Below are 25,870 nucleotides of genomic sequence, written 5' to 3' on the forward strand. Positions count from 1 at the left end.
GAAGCTGGACATGACAGTGACAGGAACCTCCGTGACAGGAATCGTCTCAAGTCCCGAGGCTTTGAGCTCACGCTGGCTTGGTGACATTCACACCAATGATCAACAAACCACAATCACGTCGAGTGCGACCGACATGCACTCAAAAACTTTTAACAGCACCCCCGTCTGCCTCCCGTGGCCCCGGACTATGCAAGCCGTGCTTTCCTCATAGCTTTCACTGTTGGGCGGCTCGGGGTATTTAAGAATGTTATCTCTAATGCACAGATGTCTTAAAGGTCCCAGTGGAATAGGCCAGCAATTTTCCCTCCTAATTAAAAATTAATTAAATCGGCTGTGGCTCTAGCCAGGCATAAAGCTGAAGGCCGCAGCAACCGCCACTGGAAACGCAATCATTTATTTAACTCAATTACAGGAAACCACAGCAGGCTCCGCCGCCGCCGCCGCTCCTGTCACCTGGAGAGTCAGGGCAGCTTTACTGACCCGACTGTCCTCTCGCACGCTCTGCGGCGGTCCAGTGCTATTTTCCCCGCCCACCTGAGACTTCAGTGAGGAATCTGCAGCCAGATGCTGCTTGCGATTGCACCCGCATCTCTTTCCCCCTCCACCCCACACCCCCGCTGTGATTAATATGTACATAGTCATAGAGATATCCTTTGTCACCTGTTTTACCTCCCTCATCCCCGGGGGCTGATTTGGGGTGATTGATCAGAGATTCAGACATGGGATCAATAAGGCTTTCACCTCTCTCTTGGCAAGAGCAAGGGGGCTCAGCGATGGCCCACTACGCTGTCCAATTATTCAGTAATGGAATACTGGAACCTGCCCAAGACTATTAACACAGTGGACACAGGGGATAGCAAGTAGGACTGCTAATTGTTGGGTTACATTGTAAACTGTGACAACAATGCAGTGCCCTAATTCCCCTCTTTTGTTTTTCAGCACTAACACAGAAGTGCTGGAGAAAGCACTTCTGTGTTAGACCTAAATAATCCTTGGACTGCAGATACAGTTATTGCATTGTAACAAATGTCTGCGCGCAGCTGCTGTGACCCTTGCACTCCTTACATACTTTGTCATCTGCAGTATTGACAGTCAGGGAATTTAAGCTCGCAATGGGCTTACGCTAACTGTCATCTGTTCCTGACGCGAACGTGCCTAAAATGTGAATCAATCCTGGTTTAAACTGTTCATTAATTAAAGTCAACACGCCTCGTCCGTGGGTAGATTCGGTTTAAGCTTCGTCCCTTTATCGAGACCTCTGAATAAAATCAACACAGATGGGAAATGTCTCATATCGTTTGACCTGGCAAAGCCAAATTTGCAAATGTCATTACCAAAGGAAACAGAGAAGGAGTTGAAAGCATTTTTTTTGATGGGCCCCGTTTGAACAGGGATAAAGATCCTGCTCCTTTGCGTAATCTTTTCCTCGCCTTTCTTTCTCACAAATGTTTGCATCCCTGCAGATAAAAGACTTTCTGAGTCTGCCACAGCCTGGTGTGAATGTGAAAGGGGGGAGAAAAAAGCATCACATTTCTACAGATGAAGACATGCACGGCACAGCTTCTGGGTATATTGACGGCACTTTATTGTGATCTTAAGACACCTAGCATAGTCGGACGCATCTTCTGGGTATTTCACTGCTCGTTGGTTTGTTTGATTATTAATTAGCCTGAAGCAAATTCATGTTTTTTTTTAGACATACATTTGTATGTATGAATTAGTTCTGCTACATCGGTACTCAGTGAGACGTCAGTAATCACAGCTCTAAGTGTGATGTGCTACACCCCTCCTCATTATGAGCAAATCACATTATTCTGTTCTGGTGATTAACACTGTTTACAGATTCACCCCCCCTTTTCTCAATCAGGGTGCATTGCATGAAGACGACCTCGGAGCCCAAAAACAACTAAAGACCACCTTCTACTACACTTGGCAGATTTCAACTTATCCAACTTACCTTTGAGGTTCAACACAAAACCTCCAACAGATACAGTACTGTTTCAAATTCTCACTACTGTAATGCAATATGTTCTGGCTTTGTAGACGAGAAAGCGATGCTCCGCTGGGAATGTCGACGTTTGGATGTTTCAGTACCGGGTGTTACAGAGCTCATGATGATGTACACCAGCTCCAGACAGATACTAGCGTGTGATGTAGCTGCCTGCAGATATGCCTTTGGTTCCCTGCAAAGCAGTCTCTGGGGTTCAGGGACCTCTGGTGCACTGTGCTCCATGAGCTTTCAGCTACATATCATCTTATCATCAGGGCAGCCCTTCCAGACTGATAGACTGCTACAATGAATCTCATATGCAAACACTGGGGGCATGTGTTTGTGGTATTCTGTGTGTATTTCTTCAAAAACAGGCATTTACTTTTTTAAATTTACAGTATTTATGCTATGTACTATTTGTATATATCAATGTGTGTGTTCATCTTGTAAACACGGTTCCAACAAATCAGTGAACACAAGCAAAAATAACACCGCTTGTCACAAAATATGCATTACAACACGGCTAAAGCTGCCATGAATCAGTTCAATTCATTCTCTTTTATCCTGTTATTTTTCCCCCCTCCTCGCAGGCCTACAGAAACAACAGGGAAAAAAATAGTCATGCCACACAGCCGGGATGTGCTATTTTCGTGGCTTTGCCAAATGATTCAGTGTGTTTCATAACCTGCTATTTTGAATGTAGCTACACACACAGATAATGCGCAGTGTTGTGGCATTGTTAATAACCAGCCGTTCAGTACAAACAGCAACACAGAATCACTTCTAGCTTTGAATCAGCGATGCCGCCACGAGCCTGAGAGACTCAGACTAGTGTGTGTTGTCCAGCTCTTATTTTTGGATGTCCTCAAGTTACATCTCAATTGTTAACTGGAAGTGGATGAAGAATATGATCAGTGCTTCTTTTTTTATTGGAACTGTTGTCTCAGTCTTCAATGAGGCAATGCAAACAGGTGACAGATTGATGGAAAAAAGCCACATTATTGTGAAGTGTCTCATTCTGGTGTTTGGTCATAAACCAGTGCTGTTGCTTTAGATCACTGGTGTCTAATGGTCGTGACTTCTCTCCAGTTACTTTTGCAGAAGTGGAAACCGTTGCTTACTTTTGACTTAGCACAATGGTCGGCTTATAATGAGCAATGTACTTACAGGTGAAACTACCACATATTGCATTTAAGTCCATCTTTAGCGACAATGTAAAAACACTGCCTATTTGTTTAAGCAGCGTTCCCCAACCCTGTGAGTCGTTTGATGCCGGGCCGCGAGAGTTGAGGCTCGAGTGTGAAATTTATGGTTTTAGGGTTTTTATCGTTAACTCGGTTCCCCTGGGTCTGTTCCCGTGTTGTAGTTGTGTCTTATTTTGAAAGAAATATTTATGCATTACCATAGCAACCAGAGAGCATTAAGGGGCAGAGAGGAGGATGTTACTCTCAATGTTGTTGGCACATTTTACGAGGACGCTGCTAATAAAGTTACACAATTACACAGTGAATTCACATTTATTATTATATTTACAAAATACCACAGTTTTTGTCTCGGTCATATCATTTTATTTTGTTGTATTTATCCGCGACACCTTAAAGGCCGGTCCGTGAAAATATTGTCTGACACTAAACCGGTCCGTGGTGCAAAAAGCCCTGCACAGAAGTCCATTTTATTTCCAATGAGGGCTGTTACTTTTTCATTTGCATTTAAACTTTTACTTGTGGAAAGAATTAAATGTTTGAACTGGACTAACCTGTTTGCATTAAGTGTGGCATCTAAAGGAACAAAAGAGCTTGTGAAGTTGTTTTTCTTTGTTTTCTCAAAGTTGAAGGTTTGCTGTTTGACCTGTTGCTTGCCTTGCTGTGCTATCATTAGCCTAAGCTAGTGGATAAAAGAGAAACACTAAAGCGTCTGAGAACCAGCGAGGACTTTGAAATGTACAGAGGGAGGAACTAGGAGTTAAAGTCACAACAAATTGGTGGACTCAGCTGCGAGATTGCCACCTAAGTGGGCTGTGGAGGCGCCAGAAACACAAGAAGTAACATTAGCTGCGCAAACTAACATAATTATATCTTCCTGTCATATTCATCCCCCAGGAGGAGAGCTAGTAAAAGTCCCATCATCTCATCAGATGGAAGGATATGCAAAAGGTAAATTGTAAATAATTCAAATCTGCAACACTTAAAAAAAAGCAGAATGTAGCTTAAAAAAACATATCCAACAGTATAAAAGTTAAGGAAATTTGCGTTTGGGTGATTATTTCTTTATTGCATCAGTGCTTCTTGGGAATAAATTTTATACCACTGGAAAGCCTGTTTATTCTCTGTAAATGTTGCCAAATTTGTAAGAAAAATGCATTTGTAGGTTGAGCAGCAGAGTTGAGCGTGTGGGTTGTGCTCATGAAAAACTTGCCAAATCTTTTCTTGCAAAGCCAAACAGCTTATTCTGCTACTGACTCTTGTTTGGTGTCATTTATTGGATTGGATGAGGTCTGAAGAAACAAGACATATTAGCAATTTGTAATTAATAAAATGTGATGTAATTCAGTTGCTTTCCAACAGTGCAAGATTTATTGCCAAGAAACATTGCTACAACAAAAGAATAATCGACCAAACACAAATGTTCTTACTTTTTGTGCTAAGACGAGCAAAGATAAACGTCTGTGTTGGTTAGAGTGACAGGGCTGTGCATGTAGAAAATCTGTGTTTGGAAAACCAAAGCAAACAGCTGAAAGGGTTCTCACCCCATCAGCTCTATCCTGAAAGACAAGATGCCAAAGAAGTGGATAACTTTACAGTGTTACTTTTAATTATAGGAAAAGCACAGGTGTTACTAATTACATTAATGATAGCTGTGTTGTGTTTAAGTGCCACAGTAAGACATGGCTGTGAGCCAGCGTACACATTAATAGCCTTCAGAACTCTGAAACGGAAGCAGCTGAAAGGAATTAGGCTATCATCATCACTATTATTTTTTTTATTTAATTCGCATGTGTGCTTTTCTTAGACTGACATGCCACTTTAAGAGCCTTATAACTGAAGGACACTTGTATCTAGGCGCTTAGCTTAGCAATATCTGCTTAGCGATTTGGCAAAGTAAAAATATTTAATGCTGAATCTTTCCCTAGCTTTTGGTTAAATGCAAAAACCAAAAAAAATCAGATTTTAATGCTTAATTATGGGGATCGTATTACCAGAAATCATAGCTCTAAGGCTTTCAAATTCCACTTTAAAACACACCAATTTTAAGTTTTTACCTGCAGTCAAAGATGACTAATTTTATGGATTTAAACAAATAGAGCGCCAGATAAAAATAGTAATGTTTCTGCTCATGGGATAAGCTGTGCAAATGTTGGCTCAACTGCACCTGATAACAAACTGTCATTTCATGACTTTTGGCCAAAGGGAAAGTCACAGGATTAACTAGAGAGTGGGATCCCAGCAGCATTGTTTGTCATCATTGCCCTTTGAGTCTCATTGGTTCATAACTTTATTGCTGAAAGCCTTATATTGTGTAACACGGTGGCTTTTTTAGACAAAATCAATGAATAATTTCGTTGGCTTAATATTACAGGCAGTGAGTTCTTCGAGCTGAGCTGTACAAGTGGGAAATTGGTTTTGGAAATTACTCTTTTTTTTTGTATTTATGTAAATGTCAGATTTCTCCTATTTAAAGTTTCGACCTTTTCTGAGAAGTAATATTCAAACAAAATGCTGTTTTTATATCACGCACAATAGTTTTGTTACAGAGCTCCTTCATACCATATGCAGAAAATGTCTGCCTTGTATGTGTGACTTGCCTTGATATGTCACTCCACGCAGTCACCAGTCCCTCCACGGGGCTTTGGTGTCATAGAAGGACACAGAAACAAAACGGAAAACTCAACACGCTGAGATTGGAGATGTTAACAGCCGAATTCAAAGCGCTCTCCATTTTCTCCGAAAGCTTCGGGGTGTGATACCGTAATTGCGAAGGTATCAGGTGTTAGCTTGAATCCAGAGGAAAGGTCAGATAGTGAATTAATAAAAAACACGCCACAGTCACTCTTGGCTTTAATAATGTCACTGTCTTAATTAACTCGCCTATCAGATGTCAGGCGGAAAACCCATCTCCACTCAGAAAAATATCTGTGAAACAGCTTAACAAGGTTAAATCAAAGTGGAGGGAAGAGTTTACAGTATGTGCGCATGTCTGCCTGTAGGCTTTTATTACACTGACAAGCTGCGTGTGAAAGTGTTAACGGAGGAGCGTTTAACGCCTTGCCAACTGATGCTCCATCACAGATCAACAACACTGTACTCTCTCACGCCTGCAGAATCATTGACGCCTTTTGGATCAGCCCCACGGTGCCTGGTCAGGTCCTCAACATTACCTATCGATGTTTTCAAGTTCCCATCCACTGCCACACACACACACACACACACACACACACACACACACACACACACACACACACAGACTACTTAAATGCAACCCAATACCCCAGACTTGCAGGTCTGACTTACCCCTTCACTTCTCCTTCCCATCAAACTTGGCATGAGGCCGCAGGGTATCCTGCACTGTACCACACATCTTTTGGTAGATAGAATACAGAATGTTCCATAAATATAACAGTGCTCCTTGTTTAATATGACACCCACAAACCTTAGAGACACGCAGAAAGTGGAGTGAGACTGTCTTCAGTTTTCATGTGAAAGTTCACATTCAGATTGGTATCCATCACAGAGCCATCAGGGAGTCATTAAAGCCGTGCCAAATTCCTTGTTCAGCATGAGACAATGAAGCATGCAGTCATAGACATGAAGAACTGTAATCTGTGGCAGGAAGGAACAGCGAGGCCCTCGATATGAAGCTTTGATATTTCATATTTATGTAAACAGCAATTACAGAGGAAGTCCAGGAAAAGGGGATTCTTTGTGAAAAGATGTCAGGGCTATGCAGGTGTGTTTTGATTTGACTTGAGTGACACACAATAGGCAGCATTAGAGACTGTAGTTTGTGAAGTTGTGTTTTGAAGCCTCAGTTTAGCATTTTGTGTCTTTTTGGAGGGAGAAATATTTGAGTCAAAGTGTGCAGTGCTAAGTTGGCAGTTAATACTAGCTTCGTCTGCAGCGACAGTTGCTTCAATGGGATTTATATTGTGAGGTAAAGACCCGACAATAATACAGAGAAAACCCCAACAATCAGACGACCACTTTGAGCAATGGGAAGTGAGAGTGGGGGAGCAGTGGGAATGAAAAACTCCCTTTTAACAGGAAAAACCAGGCTCGGGGAGGAGAAGCCATCTGCCACAACTGGTTGGGCGTGAAGGGAAGGACACAGAACAAAAGACAGCCATATATTAATAACAATGATTAAATGCAGAGTTGTGTGTAAACACGTGGAGAGTGAAGAAGAAACACTCATGAGACGCTCCCAGTAGCCTAGACCTACTAACTAAGGGAGGGTTTGAGGTCACCTGCTACAGCTCTAACTAAATAATTACATTCCTAAATCAGCTAAATTGGAGCACAGTTCTTTGTCATATAACTGCATTAAAAATATTTCAAAAGGCACCAACACTACGACAAGTTTAAGAGGTCAGATTTGCTCAGCTAAAGCCTAACAAGCTCATTTTTGACAGGCACCACCTCGGTCTCACCCTTAAGCACAAAATGTCTTCATGGACCTTTTTTTCATCAGCATTTAGACCCTTGTGTTTGCATTATTTCCTCCTTTTTCCTCACTGGCTCATGCGTTTAATTGTCACTTTTTGCTTGGACCAGGTTAGGTTCCCACACTGAAAACTGATTAGTCATTGGTCCAAAAAAATGTAGACTTATTTAAAATGTGCCACTTAAAAATAGCAACCCCGCATGCTGTAAAATGATGAGGTGGGAATGACTGATGCCATAACCCCGTGTGTCATGTAACACTGCAAAATGACACCGTATGTGTAACTGAGACACGTCAGCAGCTGTGACAAAACAGTATAATTTGATACCCGGGGAATGAGATGTGGCTGGACAGCTTTTGAGTACAGCCACGTGCCTGAGTACTCACCAAGGGCCAACCTGTGGAGCTGCAAAATGAAGCCAGTGTGGAAGTGGCAAAAATTGCAGTTCCTCTAGGAGTCGATCCCCACAGACGCAAAAACATTACTGCGTTTAACAGCAGGCTTAAAGCCTGGTGCAAAAGAAGATTGTTTTTGCCATTATGAATAGTTTTATCTTCATAACAACTCAAAGCTCATCCACCTGGACGACTGAGTTAGGGGGCACAGCTCACCCTGGCCCTCCAGCCAGTCGTGGTAGATGACTGCCCCATCCTGAGCCTCGTTCTGCTGGAGGTTTCTTCCTGTTAAAAGGGGGTTTTTCTTTCCCACCCTCCACCTGCTTAATCACTTTGCATTTAATTATCATTATTAATCTCTGTCTCTCTTTTATCTTGTCTCCCTCCCCTTACCCCCAAATAGTTGTGACAAATGGCTGATCCTGGTTCTGCCTGCTTCTTCCTGTTAAAAAGGAGTTTTTCCTTCCCACTGTTGCCAAGTGCTTCCTCATAGGGGGTCATATGATTGTTGGGTTTTCTCTGTATTATTGAAAGGTCTTTACCTTACAGTATAAAGTATCTTAAAGTAACTGTTCTTGTAATTTGTTGCTATATAAACACAACTGAACTGAACCGAGCTCATCCACTACTTAGTAGTCGAGTAATTAAGCTGGATCCCTGCACTGTATTTGTGCTGCTGGTGCCTTTTGGAGCATTTACAGTGGATTACAAGACTAATGTTATGGCTTAGTGTGTGGTACAGACCATCCAAGGAGTTTGTGCTTCAGTTTTAGGGAGTGAAATTTAAATTCAATTCAAATCAATTTTATTTATATAGCGCCAAATCACAACAACAGTCACCTCAAGGCGCTTTATATTGTAAGGTAGACCCTACAATAATACATACAGAGAAGAACCCAACAATCATATGACCCCCTATGAGCAAGCACTTTGGCGACAGTGGGAAGGAAAAACTCCCTTTTAACAGGAAGAAACCTCCGGCAGAAACAGTCTCAGGGAGGGGCGGGGCCATCTGCTGCGACAGGTTGGGGTGAGAGAAGGAAGACGGGATAAAAACATGCTGTGGAAGAGAGACAGAGATTAATAACAACTGTGATTCAGTGCAGAGAGTTAACACATATTGAGTGAGAAAGGTGACTGAAAAGGAAAAACTCAATGCATCATGGGAGTCCCTTAGCAGCCTACGTCTATTGCAGCATAACTAAGAGAGGATTCAGGGTCACCTGGTCCAGCCCTAACTATATGCTTTAGCAAAAAAGGAAAGTTTGAAGCCTAATCTTAAAAGTAGAGATAGTGTCTGTCTCCCGAATCCAAACTGGAAGCTGGTTCCACAGAAGAGCGACCTGAAAACTGAAGGCTCTGCCTCCCATTCTACTTTTAAATACTCTAGGAACAACAACTAGGCCTGCAGTGTGAGAGCAAAGTGCTCTAATGGGGTGATATGGTACTACATCATATCATTAAGATATGATGGGGCCTGATTATTTAAGACCTTGTATGTGAGGAGCAGGATTCTAGTATTTTACTAACTCACTCCTTAGCACTAATTAGCCAATATATGTGTTTACCAAAAACGTATGGTTTTTGAACGCAGCTTGATAAGATAGCTGATAAAAGAAGGTTCCACCCTTTCATCCATATAAGGCTTAATAAAAGCAAACAACATGACAGCAAGCAAAGCACGAGTCCACTGTTTATAATATCCACCTGTCAGAAAAAGAAGCCACACCCCGAGTCACGCAAACTTTCTCCTTACCGTGTTTCTATAGCTGTAAAGCCATTTTTTTTGTACCAGGCTGTGAACAGGCATGTTTATGTTGTAAAGGTGGACGTCTCAGCATGAGCGTCCATTAATGTGAGTTCATTCAGCAAACAACAGTAACCTAAACCCTACCTCAGAGCTTCCTGCACAGCATCTCACACCTTTTCAAGGACACATTTATTTCCGTCTGAAAACTGCAGCGCAGCGATGCAGTCTCTTTTTTTTAGTCTGAACACAAGCTCGTTATCAAAGTCTGATTCAAACCGGAGATCAGAGCACAAACAACAACAACAACAAAACAAACACTGAAATCTCCCAATTTAAATTAGTTGTTCAGACTGTCAGAAAATAATATGCTTACAGACTCCGTCACTAAAAAGCTGCCAGAGAAAGCGTGCTTTGAGGCCATTTCGGTTCTGTAAACTGTTTTGGCTCATAGCTACCTTTGTGAGGAGGGATGAAAACATTTAAATACACCCAAGCTATTTTTGTTGTTTATCTTTAATATAATAGCGCAAGAGAAAAAGAGAAAGCAACCATCCTTGGTCATGATGAGCATCGTAAGGAGCGAAAACATGATCATTCAAAGCTGGATTGATAAGTCACTCCATTGTTGTTCGCTAACCCATCCACGTACCACAGTCTGCCTGAGAGTAATTTGGAGCCAAGGGCAGTCACAGCTGAATTCTCATTGTGATCCACTGAAATACAAAATGGGTGCAAAAACAAGTTATTGGGAGTCTGGTGATATTTGTGAGTTTAAGGCTTAAAGAACACAGACATAAAATGTGAGTTTTTGGTCAATACGTTATTAATCTGTCTGCAAAATGTTGATGCATGAGCAAATTTTGTTTCTTAAGTCACGCTACTCTGATAGCAATCACAACTACAGAGCTTTTTTTCAAGGCTTCTCCTTTAATTCTAATCACATATAGCACAGAGGAGAAATTATTAGGCATTTTTAATTATTCATTTTAATATTCTAAATGTGCTGTGCCTCACCCAGATAACATTTGCTGTTTCAGAGCTGGCCCTCTGCAGAGCAGGACACATGTAAGCGTGTGGGTCTGTCCTCGGTAAACGTAAAGATGATTTACTGTGTTGTTAGAGTTTCGCCGCGATGAGATTAGATTCTTTACCACCTCTATTATCTGTAGTAACTGAATGTATGCTCATAGCAATTGTTTTATCTCCTAGCAGAAATGCATTGACACTGGAACACTGTGTACCAGTTTCATATTGTTCATACATACTGCACAAGCTATTCTATATATATATATATATATATATATATATATATATATATACATACAACTAATTAATATACAACTAATTAATCTAACTTTTGACGGCTCTGTCTTCTAAAATAGAAGGAAATAATACAGGATTTGTGCTGACATGTGAAGTCGGAAGGCTACTTTTCTCTGTTGTTCACAGCTGGGTGTTAGAAGCTGAGGAAATGCTATCAATCTCCTCCTCTAAATCTCTCCAAGAAAGTGTGTTTTCTTTGAATATCAAATTATTCTCTTCCACAAAGAGAAATCTAAATGTTTGTTTTTTATTTTATTTTATTTTTTCATCCCCAGCTGCGAAGAGCTCTTCTGCAGCATTGTGGGATAATAACGTCCATCAACAGCGCACTTGAATACAAGTGAATTTAGTATGCATACTGTTATCTTTGAGTATGCTTAATTTCAGCACTTTTCCAGAATGAACGCTATGCATACTGAATATTGGTTACAATTAGCATGTCGCTTATAAAGTTGGATACAGCATATGTCTTGATTTTAGCTGCTGTATTTCAGCACCATGGACAGAGCCGCTTCTGTGGGAAGCTGTGTGGCCTGTAGGGTAAAATTCTGCTCTACAAGCCTCTGCAGGGAGCACAGGTTAACAACAGAACAGCGCCCCTAGAGCAGGTGGGGATTAAGTTAAAAAATGCTCAAGGACACTTAAGCAAAGTAAATGCTTCCTGTCACCGGGGCTTGAGCTTAAGCCCACTGGTTGAAAGATGGGAAAGATGGGAAAGACGTGCTGACGACTTCATTGGGTCGAGCAGAAACAGGAAGAAACCGGAGAGGGGAATTACAGTGTTTGCTGCAGATTTAAATCAACAGCGTTGTCAGAGCTTAAAATGTTTCTCCAGGAAACCCCAAGGACAGCACCCCTCTGACCAGTATTACCATTAATATGTTTTATCTTCAGCGCACTCTCGTGTAATTACCACTCTCCCTGAAGGCAAAACCCCTCCCTCCTTGGCACTACCCTTCCTTGTTTCTCTTGCCTAAATTCAGACGCACACAGCCACGCACACGCACAAATAAAGACCCCTTTTAACAGCTGGGATGCTGCCAGCCTGTGTTTGTGTTGCTGCTGATAATGTGCCACCACTATATTTGTCACACCCCCCCACTCACCCAAACACACCCAAATAGCTATGCCAGCATATGCACAATCTACCCATGGGTACCACGCGCATACATGTGCAGTATGCAAGCACTGGCAACCTTGCGGTGCATGCAGATACACCAACAATTCACACCCTGTGAATGCTTAAATATAAATCATGAGAAATACACAATCCATTGTGCGCACACTCTGGGGCCAACCAGTGTGAAGCAATAAAACAGACAAAAGAGTAAATATATCGCGTGCAGCTGGAATACACTGGTCACGCCGTATCTCCTGCTCCCGCATACCGGGCCTAATTTCACATTCAGATTTTACATTCATGTCTAATTAGGAATAGCTCTTTCTCTCTACTCATTATCGGTGTTTGACCTTTTGCTTGGGCTGTTTGAGAAGCTGAGCAGTAGTCAATGGGTGGTCAGTGATAATGGCTTGTCATTTAGCTCAACACATGCTGATTAAATAAGATAGGCCCATGCGTATATACCAACCTGTTGTTCCCAAATGGGCTCGGCTAATACGGGGCACCTCCTGTAGTCATAAAGATGCTTGGACAACAATATAGCTTCAACAAGCTGCACGAGAACAAGAAGACGCAGCGAGATCAAACAGTCCCTCTGCTTACTGGGACTTTCCCCCCTTTCAGATTTTACCCAGTCTCCCTTATGCAGTGTCTCATTGGCATGAATTAATAATACCACTTCAAACAGATGCAAATTCATTGTACTGTGTCCTCTCCTGTTTTGACAAATGCTAAGGTATGTAGGCAGACTCCATCTGAATCCGCTGCTGTGATGAATTCTCCCGAGAATGTGGTGCCTATGCCAAAACTAGACTCCCGTGGCCTTTTGGAGCTCTAAGTTTTATAGACACAGCATCCGCACAATGTATATTGATCCCTGAGACACTGCAAAGCGAGTGCTGCGCAATGTGTTCTTGCATTTAAATACAAGAACATCATTTAAGTGCATCTTAATTTAGCATATAAAAACAAGCAGCACACAAATATACGTGAGCGCAGACGGAGACACGCACGACGCTCACACAAATGTTGGCAGGGAAGCAGGCTCGGTATGTCTTTCATAAGCTGTGTCTGTGTGTGGGCTGCTGTGGCATGCATAAAATATTATTTTCTCAACAACTCGAGGTTGTGGAGGAGTTAGTTCAGGAAGGGGTGGGAGGGAAGGCCAGGGGATATACAGTATTTGGGCAGCTGACAGCTGCGTGCGCGTACGTCTGCGTGGGAGTCTTGGAAACGGGAGTGGGAGTCACTGGCGTTTGAAATGCAATGAGGTGCTTTTGAAAGGAGCGCCTGTCACAGGTAAGCAGGGTAGCGAGTGCAAGAAGTGTACGGTGATAAAAGGAGGAGAGGAGAAGTGCCCGTGCTTTAGGGTGGCGTTCGGTATCTGAGGGCTTTTTGCACAGTCTGAGGAAAGCACTCAACGCCACACACACTTAAATACAAAAGCCGCTGAAACATACATATACACTTTGATCCTTTTGGGAACAATCCTCAGATTTTAGGGGACCAAAGTAAAAAGCTTTTTTTTTTTTTAGCCTTGGTTTTGGGACCAAAGCGTGTGTGTGTGTGTGTGTGTTGAAGCTTTGTTAAGCCCAGAACAAAGACTTGATTCCATTGCTCAAGGTGATTGAGAGATGCTCTTGATGTTCTCTTCGCTTTCATGCATACTGTAAGGATAAAGATATGCCTTATAAATCAATAATTCCTGCATCACGTGCTCGGAGCCCGTCTTTGGTGCAGTGATGTCCTCCCCCCCGTATCATTCTGCGTCCTCTGTAGTGCAATCTCCTCCTCGCTCTTCACTAGCTATTGAATGTCAGAGCAGTGCTGCTTAAAAATATAGCTTTCTTTTAAATCCCGCTCAGTTTATACATGTGGATTTTGAAGTGGAATTTATTAATGTCATGCCCTTTCAGGGATATGACTAATTATGAGAGAAAGGTTTGAAGGAGAATGTGTCGCCTGGGTGAGGTTATATAGCTGTTTCAACTGTCAACACTTTGAAACTGGTGCACCGTGCTCACACATTAGGGCTCTTACTGTTGTTGGTTAATCAATAGCTACCTCTCCATGCTCACTTCTTTTCTTCCCCTTTCCTTTTCTCGATGGGAAGCAGATGACAGGCTTAGGAAAGGACAGGCTTTGAAGGTGCTGTCAAAATGTGTGTGTCTTTCAGGACAGATTATACCACCCCCTTTTTTCTAGAGTGCTGAAGTCCTATCGAAAAGTTTTTTATTTTTTGTCATTTTTTTTAAAAAACGAAGTAATAATTGAAGATGAAAATACTGGATTCTTGCCTGTAGGTTGAAGGCTGTGGAGGTGTTAATTTGGTTGTGAATGCTTGGAGGAAATGTAAAATGAAATCTGTGAGAATTTATGGTCGTGAAGCGTATGCATCGGGAAAGGTCACAGCTCTGTCATTTAAAAGAGGAGAGAAAAAAAAGATTTCAATAAATGGTTGGCTCTGTCTCCGGTGAGATACTCGAGTTGCGTATGGCTGACTGGGTGATGCTGGAGCACTGGTGGAGAACAGAGGGGAGAGAGAGTGATGGAGCACATCCCTAACACCCTTCCGGAGAAAGAATACCCCAGTTAACTCTTAACGTCCCCCGAGATCAGGCCATCCACTGCAAGGGCAGAATAATACTGTATCTTTGCTGCAGCTGGTGAGCATTGTTGACAGCACTGATCCAAGATCCCTTATTAGAGAATGAGAGAAACCCCTTCAGCAACGTCACCCTGGAGAGAGGATGGTGCTAGGCAGGGGGATTGAGAGAGAGAGGGAGAGATGGGGGAGAAATAAAGCAGAAAAATAAGAGAAATTGTAGAAGATGGAAGGAATATTTTTAGAAGACTGCACAGGAAGAGGCAACCACACCGAGGGGAAAATAAAGAGATAATCAACAGGGAGAATTACAAACTATTGAGAGAATAATTGTTAGTTTCTAGTTGCAACGTGCAACGGCTGCCTTTTTTGGTTTCCATGGTGGAAAGATTGATCGCCGGCCAATCGAACGCAGCCCACAAGGAGCAAAGAGTTCCGAGAAGTAGAAGCTGTGTTGGCTTTGCAGTTTGCATGTATGAGACTAAGTAATGCTCAAGGAAACTGCCTCCAGCTGTGAAGTGAAGTAGTGCAGGGATACTTGGAATCCAATATCAGTGCTAAGGCTTGAAGTAGCTTTAAGGCAAGGCTGCATTATAGATCTAGCCCTTGTTTCATGACAGCATGTGAAGTGCAACGTACCCCGACCCCACAGGTTTTAATAGATGTGTCATAGGGGATGAGCATGCTCGTAATCAAGGGGAGAGGACGGGTGGCAGGACTGCGGACAACTTCCCATTAAAGTGATTCTCGCCAGACTACCATCTTAGCATTCACACCAGTAGCGGTTGCTTTCTCTTCAGACTCTCACATCGTCTTTTATGAACCTCTAAATCCACCTCTGTGCTCGCTGTTCCTCCCTGTACACCCCAGCTGAGCTTCCATGTTTTCCAAATAGGGCAGGAATAATTAGATGAGCAAACGTGGTCTTATGGAGAAGAAGCTCATCTTTTTTGTTTCGACCAACGGCATTTATTTATTTTTTTTATTTATGGCCTGATGAGACACTGTTTAATTAGGTCGTGTCACTTTAACTATAATGCGGTGACACCAGATTCAATGCAACTGACATTACGTCTGAAATGCTCTCTAACCAGCACCATACAGCTTCTGCGGCTCTAATGAGGCTTATTATCAAATAAAATGTTGTCTGTGTTTGCTCCATGAACTTTCCCCAGCATGAAGTGTATTAGATACACTGTATCATAGCTGTACGCCAGGGCTAGTTATAAAACATTACTTTCATTTTCTGTGTGTCATCCTGTCTTAAATAAGTCTCTCCTGTATAGCAAGGCCAGTCCCCCCCACCCAACCACCCCCTCTCCACATCTATTATCTCTCTCCTCCATAGACAATAATGTTCAAAAAGAATCACAGTAAAACACTGTGACATTTCAAATCTCTGCATTGAGCTGGTTGTCAAGGAGATGTCTCAGTGAGATGTGTCAGGCAAAAAGAGGAAGTGCTCTTTTAAAAGAGCGTTTACCCAGCCACCGGAGGTGTAATGTGCCTGCCATTAGGACTCTGCAGGCAAATAAGGGAGTCAGAGAGACGCACTGTTCTCCACGGTGTAAGAAAGCACCTTTAGAGATCCGGGGGGAGTCCTTCTGAATCCTGATCAAAATCCATTAGAGTCTTGTGCAGTTAAAGGGAGCACGCTCCTGCAGTGACCAGGCAGCTGCATATTAACACATTGACACACACACGGGTCATTTCTGCATCAGCCAGGCACAGCTAACATCAAACGGACATGAACCTGGAGACCTTTTCCCCTCACTGAGGTCTCCTCTTGGGTCACTTCATCCCCTGCACGGGGGGCGGAAACGGTTTAGAGAGAACTGGCCGATGAAACTGACGAAAAGTGCCAAAACCTATTGTTGATAAAAGATGCATACTGCTGTGTTGTGTTGGGGGGATATAGCAAGACAGGCTGAAAGGCGGGTAGACTGAAGCAGCTGTCAAAATGGTTGTTTGTAGCCCCGCGCGTACAGCGCTTTGGGGAAATAATAAACTGCATCATTAGAACCCCTGTCATTCACAAGTTGTTTGTAGCAGGCTGGCTGTAAATACCCACTCCAATGCATCGCACATAGAGCACAGGTCAGAATCATTAGGTGACTAATTTAGCAAAGAAAAACACATCTTATGAGATGGTGTGCAGGTGTAATAACACACCAGGCCCACTGCAGCCATAAATTAATGCCATATTCCATCTTCTGCTTAAAAGTAATTGAAGTGAATCCTGTTGTTTTTTAAGGCTTTCTTTGGGTCCTATATATTTCCTCGCAACAATCAGGAGTTTATTTTATTTTTACTTATTTGTATAATTTTTATATTGTTTTTTTATTGGGGGGGTGGGCGAAATTGCACCTCTGCAGCTCTCGGGCCTGTTGCTCCGTGGGACCGGATGAAAAAGCGAAACTTTTCCTCGTCTTAATGAGTCAGCATTCCAGCGCAGGACCACGGTGTGCAGCCATATGGCATCACCTGAACGAGTCTGACTAGTGATCCAGACGACCTCCTGACGCCTGCAAGTGTTTGTGTCTGTGGCCGGTCTGTGCCACACCCCCTTCTCCTCGGTGCGGTGGTATGATCCAGGGATACTGTTATAGCAGCACCGAGCCTCACCAGCAACAGCATCATCGGGTTCAACTGCGGCTAAACGCACCGCGCCGGGATCCCTGTCACACCGCACAGCGGAGCTGGCTCGCGCACAGCCCCGTGCGAGGAGATCCCTTCCTCCCCGCGCAAAATCGTCTCGTCGTCCTCCATCGGCATTTCAGAGCGAGCATCATCAGCATCATCAGCACCGCCGCCTCGAAACCAGACCGCGGAGAGAGGGTGTCTCGTCCACATTTTTTAACCGGAGCTCAAGTCACATTTCTGCCAGTGGTGGGGAGGGGGGATAGCACACACTTCGGCTTTTGCAGGCTGCTTATAGCACGGAATCGGACTAAAGGGATGGCTTTACGTCGGGAAGGTAAGCGGCACGTTCAGTTCTGGCCTTTTTAGTGGGCTCATTAAGCGGGGGAGGGAGATCGGGCTACGGTGCTGCTTGGCTAAACGAGGCTCGGGTGCCGAGACAACGTGAGTTTCACGGGAATGGTGATTATCAGCTGTTCTGATGCGCCGTGCAGTGCTATGACCTGTGCGTGTCTGTGCGTGTGTGTGTGTAGTGTATGACAGAGTGAGGCAGACACGCAGAGAGGGAGAGAGTATATAAACGTGTGTGTGTGTGTGTGTGTGTGTGTGTGTTTGTGTACGTGTGTGTGGTTGGGCTTTTATGAAAACCAGTGCACCTCGTTTGAAGTGTGGGGATGCAGACTTTGTGCCTGTGTGTGTGACAGCCTGTCTAAATGATGACGATCCGAGTACAGTGCGCGGAGCAGCAGGCTGCCAGCTTCGTATGTGTCGTAGCCGTTTTGCTTCGGAACACTTACAGCCTTGAGTTGTTGGGTTTTTTGTTGTTGTTTTTAGCTCCACTTCTGGCTCGTCCGCGTCATCTCCATCAGCACTCAGATCCAGGGGGTATAGATCTCTCTGATGCGTGCCTGCTGTCTTCCAGCCTACCCGGGCCCGGGCTAGACGTTACCACCAGTATAGGTCCAACAGGCACCGTGACCCACTGTATTTCTTTGCTATTTTTACATCTCTCATGTCAACTCCTAGCCCTTCTGGATGGCTGGTGAGGCAATTTCTGGGCTAAATTATTGAGCTGCGTGATATCTATTTTCCACGTTGGCGCAGTTTAAAAATGTGTGAGGGTAAATAATTAACAGGCGGCAAATGCATTTTGATAAATCATAATTATTGTGAAGGCAGCGCAAATTGCACCGAGATGGATAGGCTCTGAGAGACTTAAATTAGACCTCCTCACTTCTCCCCTTCACAGCAGATTATAAATAATTGCTTGGAGTAAACCACTCAAGGCACATTTCCAATAAATAAATAAGTCATAGATAAGACAACAACAAATAAGGAAAACAAATATATGAATAATGCAGATTTCTGAGGAATTCTCCAGATATATTATTCCATTAGCTTTGAACTCTCAGAAGCATTCCACATCTTTTCCGATGGTATTAAATCTGGCTTTGTTTGATTGAGGGGGGCAAAAGCATTTTAATCACAAGCTATAATTCATCAGCATCTCTAATACATGCATCTAATGCACCACCCACAACAGCCACTGTACACATCTCTCAGAGAGCTGCATTAGTGTTTGGACTGTTTCACCCATCTGGCATACCTGATTCCTGCATTATTATTTTGGAGTGTTCAAAAAAAAAAAGAAAACAACAAAAGCAAACCACACCGCGGCGGCTTCGGCTGCAAGCTTTGAACTGTGGGGATATTTGTCACACGGTGTAACCCTCCTGTGTCAGTGCCCTACCTGGCTTTGCTCACAACGAAGCTGTAGCTGTGCTTTATTCTTCTTCGGCTCGCACGTTATTGATAGTCATGATAACAATCAGGCACTTTGTCTCAGCTCCATGTGATTAATAGAGTGCATCTTGTACAGGAGGCTTGATAACACACATACACACATGCTCTCTTCTCCACCATATGGACGCGCACTCTTTTAGTCACATGTGCACTGAGTAGGGATGATGCGCATGCACTGGACCAGCAGAGGTTGATGGCTGGTGCTCTGGTGTAGATGGCTTCGCGTCGTGGTGGCGGCCTTCTCGTCATCCGCATACATGCAGATGACTTTCAGTCCCTCCATGATGATAAACAGTGATTAAGTGCATATTTTTTTAAATGACACACCCATAATGGCAACACCTTAACAACCACAGGACAGGCCTTTGAATTGAAATGTCACTTCAGCAATTAAATGCTGCGCACGCGCCACTGATAAGGCCTTCCTGTCAGTCAACCAACTCACCACACCACCCTTCAATCACCCGGATATTCCAGATTGTACATTTAAACTCGAGCTAGCACACACACACACACACACACACACACACACACTCCGGCTTCACTCTCAGCAGCAGTTAGCAGTTGTCGCTGTGCTAATTATCTCCCTCAGTTGTTGCACTTTTTAATTTTCACAATTGTTGTTCTTAAGCGGGTGGTGCATATGGTGTTTTGGAAATCCAAAATAGCTGCTTAGCTCCTTGGCTTGGAGTCACATCATTATTTCAGTGCAACTTCCTGACAATTTGGGCCCCGAGTGCCGATTGTTAGGATGCTGGCATTTTGCCTCGGCTGTCAGCAGATCCCATTGTCCTGAGTCAAGAAACCACTAACAAAAAAACACAAAACAAAAAAAACTGTTCGCTTACTTCCAATAATTTGTGTTTTTCTGAGATTTGAGTGATATTGCATGGCCTTTGGATAGTGCAGTGCTGTGCGAGACAGCGGGGGAGTTCTTTTTGTTATCCAGCTCTGCATTATTTATGAATTTTCATTCCAGGAATGCAGTAGCCCCTGGCACTGTAATGCTCCCCTCTCCCATGGAATCGCTCACACTCTTCCCTTCTGACCCACAAGTTTGTCCACAAAACTAATTTTCCTTAATAAAATTGGGGTCATGAATTAGCGAGAGGACAATGTGAAATGCATCAGAGGTTGTTTATTATATAGAGTACAACACTCAGTGCTGCAGCCAGGCAAAATGTGGCCCAGTGGGAGTTTTTATCCCTCTCTCTCCTCTTCTTCCTCTCTCTGCATGTCCATCATATAGTAAGAATGTAATTGCTGGAAAAGCATAAAATGCGTTTGCGTTCGCCACCCTGCTGATAATTTCAAAGTAAAAGCGCTCACGCCAGCTGGCTAATCAGAGTGCTAGACCCCTAGACTTGCAGACACAAACACACATATACACACACACACATATGCAGCGTAGACACTTAGAGATGTAACCACTGTACAACTTCAAATATTTACCTTCTTGCTGCAATGCTGCTCCATCCTCAAGAGGAATTGTTTAACAAATCCTGCAGTGCTAATTAGCGTTTCCTCTATTCATTCGCCTGTGTTTGGCCTCTGCAGCAAGGAAATTGCCAGCCTGTGATTTTTTTCTTTTTTTTTGGAAAAAGGAAATACAAAAGCAATATAGTGCTACCAAATTACCCTATAAAAACCTCACATAGTGAGCCCAGCATTTAGACTTGACAATTCAGGCACTTGGAATAAGAACGCAGGGTTGGTACCAAAGTGTGATTACTGCTAAAAAGCAGTGAATATGAAAATGGTTCAGTTGATGGCTTTGCTGATTGATTGACAGGTAATTATAAAAACAAGATTCATCAAATCAGTTGAACTCTTAGAGATTTGGTCGCCATTTATTGATAAATATCACAAAATATTACACCAGTAAGTATCATGTATTGTATTTCTCTAGTAACTGACCATTATTAAGAATTCAGTAGTTACATATTAAGCTTTGAAGATTTTTTTACTAGTGTGTGTGTGTGTGTGTGTGTGTGTGTTTAAACCAAAACCTGGACCGACAGCAACAGAGAACAGATAGAAATAGTAACCAAATTCACCTTCAGTTGCCAATGCTACATACACACACACACACACACACACACACACACACACACACACACACACACACACACACATAGATACAGTATATGCCCGAGGCACTCTTCTTTAAAGTACTCTGCTAAGTCTCAACTGGCATCTCCAGCCCTCTGTTCTCTCTTGTCTTCTTCCATTGGGCTATGGGCAACAGTCAGGAACTATGTACAGTTCAATAACTACTCAGGTGTTATGTGAGATTTGTTTGGCAAAAATGCAATCACAGCCTCCCTTCACACTCCTCCACTTTCATCCTGGTCCCCCTCCTTTCAGATTTCTAGTCTGCACACAGAAGGATCAGAACCACGAGAGGCTGGCCGGTCAAGCCCACTCTACCTCTCTTTAAAATATGAGATTAATTTGTCAAGAGGTGTGTGTGTGAAGACCAGCGCTGATGGCACACACCTAGACAGAAATTTGAGATGGAGAAGCTGTCAGAATATTTTTAATTTCAGTGCGTGTTAAGGTTTGAGGACCTAATTTGCGTATTTATGTTGAATTATATTACACACAGGGATACAGCAGACAATCTTTTTCATCACTGATTAATACATTTTCTTGCTTTTTTTGTGGAAAATTTATGGTTCTTAGAATTTGTAGTGATGCCTTTAAATGTCAGCCTGACAGCCCCAAGCACAAACATAAAAAAACAACAAGTTAATATTAGAAGGAGCCATAACCTCGCAATATGGAAAATTTTTGCTTGAGTAATTACTTTTAACCCTAGCGGATAAATGTTATTTCAGTCAATCGTTGAGCTATTTCGGTGTAATTCTTTCTTTCATGACAATACTTCATTTTCTGATATTGCTGTACTGCAACTATCGTAAAAAATGACAATGCAGTATCTAATGACACACATAGAAAGCACTTCTACGTGGACACGCATCCCACTGTAAAATCTTTTATTAATCCAGTCAGCAGACAACTTTAGCAGAAGAAAAATCAATTTTTGTTTCTTTCCCAATTTATTACCACATAAATTGTCCTTCACCTCCAGGTCCACATCTTGGAATTAGTGTCAAAATAATTAAGTTTAAACCAATTATATCATATCCTGCATTTGTTCACACAGAGGACAAAGGGGCAAGCTGGCACTGGCTAGCTTATCGCCTGCAGACACGGGAGCCATCAGGAGAGGGTACCGGCTGAAATCGGATGCGTCAGATATGCTGAAAAACTGTGCACGATCCACAGTGAGGGTGAAGCACACAGGTTTAGCCAAGTTACTAACTGGAGACTAAGTCGCCTTCACGTCTGCTCCATATTAGCACACAATGAAGCCTCAACAGCACGTCACACACCTACAGTTGCACCTCAAGACCGTGATTGATAACTCAATATGAATAAGTTGCATCAGTAGCTTTGTTGCATGCCCATGAAATGATTTATTTAGCACTATAAAACACAGTGATGTTACACTGTAGATCTCTCCACTAAACGAGTTCATCTATTTCCTGCTGACTGGTAAATAGCCTCATGTGTATCATCAGTAATATTCATAGCTCTACTTTCTAGATGATCATGAATTATTAACTCATAGAAAAGATGAATAGCGCCAGAATGGTGCTTGATGCATCTCTGCTGGAAGCCACATTTTGCACAATGCAATGTACAGTAGGGTACAGTACGGTTGGGTTGGGTGTGTTTTTCACTGCCTTGCGAGGAGGTGAGTTGTTTTCATTGTTCAGGTTTAATTTCGAGGAGGAGACTTGATCCACCGTGAACTCTGGGATGTATTTCAAGCGCGTGCATCATCGCACCAAATTGACTTCTGTCTGTAGAGACACATATTCTTCGCTGATTGCCAGCCAGGATGTCAAGCCAAACTGCACAAAGCAAAGTGATGTGAGAAAAAGGAAGACCAAAAAAAAACAAAGCAATATGTACTCCAAGAAAACCAGAGAACGGCAGAGCTGTGCAGCCATTTTTCATGTGAACCAGACTTTGTACGCCACGTTTCCGGACGTAACAATCCCGAAATCTGAAATTTTACCAGATGCGCTCGCGTGTCATCCCCGCCTTGGTCTCAAAAAGGAATTGTTTGGAAAAAAAATCCTTATTTTGTTCTCGTTAATGTGCTCGGATGACACAGTGATTCATTTGACAGGAACCAAAATGAGAAATGCAAATTGGTGAGGAATGTGCCCACTGCAGATTTTGCCTAACAAATTTTGAGGAAGGAGAAAAAAAAGGACTGCAGTGGAAAATAAGATGCAGGATAAATGAAAAAGCAAGGCGGAGGTATGAGATATCGAAGGAAAAAGTGCTTAAAATGTCTCTCTGCCACTTCCTAACTGTAAATACATTTTACAGTATGTGTGCTATTGATTTCAAGTTTATGTGATTTGTTTATCTGGAAATCTTCTCTTTCACTGTTACGTCTCACCATGGCCTGCCTGTGCGTCTCACATACATATTAAAGCCTTTAGGGCTGAATACACATTTCTAACAATCCTGCATTCATTCTTGGTGAAAGCTCGAAATTTTTATGTCTGTCTCAGAGCATGGTTAAACAGACTGTCTGCCATAACCTTGAGGCGGATTTATATGTTTATATAAATTGAACAGACATATAGGTGGGATGTATTCAGCCCATCGCTTCTGTCTAGTCAGCTCACAAAAGAGCATTGCGAGGACGTCGGCTTGTTCCCGACTGAGTCCCGTGGTTTTTGAAAAGCTGCTCCTCTCTTTGTTGAGAAGTATTTTCTTGTGTGAGGCTGCTGAATGCCATCCGTGGCCTCAGTCTCTGAGCCGCCAAGAGAATCAGAGTGAAGGTGAGGGCTGAGCAGAGATCTGAGGAGCAGCAGGAGCCCTCTGGACTTTTGCATTGGGAGTGCCGCAAAAAAAAAAGAAAGAAAAAGATCTCCTCTTACACGCTCCTTGGTTTTCAGAGGCTGAGAAGCATCAAATTGTAACAGCGCAGACGGAAGATTAGCCCACTTAGCATTCAGAAATCAATCTGCTGTGCTGCTCAACAGCTACTAGTACATCGTTTCGGCTGCTCCTCTGGAGGACTAATGCTCTTTACTCACTCATTTCTCCGTAATCAACAACTTCATGAGCGAGGACGCACAGGAAATACTGTCTAAATCGCAAGTCACCAAATCCAATTTCAGGAATCAATGGCATTGATTTATCAATTAATTTTGCATTCCTAATGCTGCCACTTTGCTTGGCTTTGGGTGTTGGGAGGGTTTTAGCGGTCAAATGCATTATTGAAAGAGGCTTTTTTCCAAGCAGTGGCTGATGCAGAGAGCTTAGGAGGTTGTCACTCATGATGTAAAGCTTTATTTGCAAAGCGAGTTAGTGCGAACAGCCTTTTAGTCCTCCGAGGAGGACAGTGACATGTATTTATCTTGCGAGAGAGGAGGAATATCAAATGTGTTGAATAAGGCTTTGCCTTGTCAGGAATATTGATTAAGTGGTTTTGGGTGGTGTCTCTTGCTCCGCGTGTGTGCGTATTTGCGGTCAAATCCCTGTGTGCCCCTTCAAGTGGATGTGACTACAGTACATGTGTGCTGTTGCATACTTGCGTCATATTTTGTGTTTTCTTGTTTGCTCTCCGGCCTTCTAGGGAATCAGCAGAGGGCTTTAGATCAGAGAGGAGCAGGAGTGGAGCGTGAATAGAAAGAAGCAGTGGGGGAGACAAAAAAGACTATGGGCTACCTTAGTCGAGATCTGAAAGGAAGAAAAAAGTCATAACTGTAGTCAAGATATAAAAGCAGGCTTTGAAAAGTTAAAGCTTAGCTACTCCCTCGCTCTAGGCCACATTCAGAGAGCATGAATAGTGTAGGACCTTATGGATTTCTCCACACTGCTCAGGCATGAAGCGCTGATGTGGGATTTGAGCCATGTCCACTATAAATAGTCAAATGGCCCAGGTTGGTCCTGACAGCTCCTGACAGCTCCTGACAAGGGCCGATCTGCTCCGTGAGCGGACACACGCAGACTTTATTTCCTGCTTCTTGGTCATGCTCTCATTCTAACACGGGTGGGAATACAACAAGGATTTGCAGGGCTACAAGTGTCACCTATACGACTTGCTTTGCACATGCAGCAGATGCATTAACCTTGGGTTATACGGTGTGCGGAATAATGAGGGCGTACGGTGAACCGGAGGCTGAATGGTGAAAGACACTGCGACGACAACACAGGAACAGCAAGCGGGGGTTCGCACAATGCTGCCTTTGCTGAGAAGGCCAGTGAAGACTGTTGAGCCTCTGTGGCATGTGGGTGTTCAAGTGTGCTGTTTGTCAGCTAGCGTGAAATGCTATAAGAACTTGTAGGCGCAAGGGCACTGAGTGTGTGTGTCCGTCTGTGGATGATTGTCATTGTGTTTCATCTTCAAACCCAGGAGCTAATAAAGGCTGTATGCTGAGGTTTATGTGTCCGAGCATGCGTGTGTGTGTATATATATATATATATATATATATATATATATATATATATATACGTGTGTGTGTGCTTGTGTGCAACAGTATGTGTTCT

General features: G+C 43.0%; 1 protein-coding gene across 1 annotated transcript in view; it reads left to right on the plus strand.

The window, feature by feature from the left end:
• The first annotated feature begins 17,415 nt into the window (after window positions 1–17,415).
• Window positions 17,416–25,870, plus strand: part of tenm1 (teneurin transmembrane protein 1) — a 186,462-nt gene continuing 178,007 nt past the window's right edge. The window contains 1 exon segment of the mRNA XM_025898021.1: window positions 17,416–17,819. The gene's annotated coding sequence lies outside the window, so the exon portion shown is untranslated.

Source organism: Oreochromis niloticus, linkage group LG2 (assembly GCF_001858045.2).
Source record: "Oreochromis niloticus isolate F11D_XX linkage group LG2, O_niloticus_UMD_NMBU, whole genome shotgun sequence".
Taxonomy (NCBI): Eukaryota; Metazoa; Chordata; class Actinopteri; order Cichliformes; family Cichlidae; genus Oreochromis; species Oreochromis niloticus.